We start from the raw sequence: 2,500 nt of genomic DNA, 5'->3' as shown, positions 1-2,500 counted from the left end.
ACCCTAACCCAAACACTAACCCTAACCCTAACCCTGACCCTATCCCTAACCCAAACCCAAACCCAAACCCTAACCCTAACCCTAACCCTAACCCTTACGCTAACACGAACCCCAACCCTAACCGTAACCGTAACCCTAAACCTAAACCTAAACCTAACCCTAACCCTAATCCTAACCCTAAACCAAACCCTAATCGCAACACTCACCCTAACCCTAACCCTAACCCTAACCCTACCCTAACCCTATACCTAACCCTAACCCTAACCCTAACCCTAACCCTAACCCTAACCCTAACCCTAACCCTAACCCTTACTCTAACCCTAACCCCAACCCCAACCCCAACCCTAACCCTAACCCTAACCCTTACGCTAACCCCTACCCCAACCCTAACCCTAACCCTAACTCTAACCCCTACCCCAACCCTTAAACTAACCCTAACCCTAACACAAAACCTAACCCTAACCCTAACCCTACCCCTAACCCTAACCCTAACCCTAACCCTAACCTTAACCCTAACCCTAACCCTAACCCTAACCCTAACCCTAACCCTAACCGTAACGCTAACCCTAACCCTAACCCTAACCCTAACCCTAACCCTAACCCTAACCGTAATCCTAAACCTAACCCTAACCCTAACCTTAACCCTAACCGTAACCCTAACCCTAACCGTAACCCTAAACCTAACCCTTACCCTAACCCTAACCCTAACCCTAACCCTAACCCTAACCCTAACCCTAACCCTAACCCTAACCCTAATCCTAATCCTAACCCTAACCCTAACCCTATCCCTAACCTTAACCCTAACCCTAACCCTAACTCCAACCCTAACCCTAACCCTAACCCTAACCCTAACCCTAACCCTAACCCTAACCCTAACCCCAACCCTAACCCAAACCCTAACCCTAACCCTAACCATTACGCTAACCCTAACCCTAACCCTAACCCTAAGACTAACCCTAACCCTAACCCTAACCGTAACCGCAAGTGTAACCCTAAACCTAACCCTAACCCTAACCCTAACCCAACCCTAACCCTAACACCAACCCCTACACTAACCCTAACTCTAACCCTAACCCTAACCCTAACCCTAACCCTAATCGCAACACCCACCCTAACCCTAAACGTAATCCTAACCCTAACCCTAACGCTATCCCTAACCTTAACCCTAACCCTAACCCTAACTCCAACCCTAACCCTAACCCTAACCCTAACCCCAACCCTAACCCTAACCCTAACCCTAACCCTAACCCTAACCCTAACCCTAACCCTAACCCTAACCCTAACCCTAACCCTAACCCCAACCCTAACCCAAACCCAAACCCTAACCCTAACCCTAACCATTACGCTAACCCTAACCCTAACCCTAACCCTAAGGCTAACCCTAACCCTAACCCTAACCCTAACCCTAACCCTAACCGTAACCGTAACCGTAACCGTAACCGTAACCGTAACCCTAAACCTACACCTAAACCTAAACCTAACCCTAACCCTAACCCTAAGCCTAACCCTAACCCTAACCGAAACCGAAACCGTAACCGTAACCGTAACCGTAACCCTAACCCTAACCCTAACCCTAACCGTTACCGTAACCCTAACCGTAACCCTAACCCTAACCCTAACCCTATCCCTAACCCAAACCCTAACCGTAACCCTTACACTAACTTGAACCCCAACCCTAACCCTAACCCTAACCCTAACCGTAACCGCAACTGTAACCCTAAACCTAATCCTAACCCTAACCCTAACCCTAACCGTAACCCTAACCCTAACCGTAACCCTAACCCTAACCCTAACCCTAACCCTAACCCTAACCCTAACCCAAACCCTAACCCTAACCCTAACCCTAACCCTAACCCTGACCCTATCCCTAACCCAAACCCTAACCCTAACCCTTACGCTAACACGAACCCCAACCCTAACCGTAACCGTAACCGTAACCCTAACCCTAAACCTAAACCTAAACCTAACCCTAACCCTAATCCTAACCCTAAACCAAACCCTAATCGCAACACTCACCCTAACCCTAACCCTAACCCTAACCCTAACCCTAACCCTACCCTAACCCTATACCTAACCCTAACCCTAACCCTAACCCTAACCCTAACCCTTACTCTAACCCTAACCCCAACCCCAACCCTAACCCTAACCCTAACCCTTACGCTAACCCCTACCCCAACCCTAACCCTAACCCTAACTCTAACCCCTACCCCAACCCTTAAACTAACCCTAACCCTAACACAAAACCTAACCCTAACCCTAACCCTACCCCTAACCCTAACCCTAACCCTAACCCTAACCCTAACCCTTACGCTAACCCTAACCCTAACCCTAACCCTAACCGTAACCGTAACCGTAACGCTAACCCTAACCCTAACCCTAACCCTAACCCTAACCCTAACCCTAACCCTAACCGTAATCCTAAACCTAACCCTAACCCTAACCCTAACCCTAACCCTAACCGTAACCCTAACCCTAACCGTAACCCTAAACCTAACCCTTA

Source organism: Podarcis liolepis (assembly GCF_965112155.1).
Source record: "Podarcis liolepis genome assembly, chromosome: 6".
Lineage (NCBI taxonomy): Eukaryota > Metazoa > Chordata > Lepidosauria > Squamata > Lacertidae > Podarcis > Podarcis liolepis.
This window is presented reverse-complemented; position numbering follows the sequence as displayed.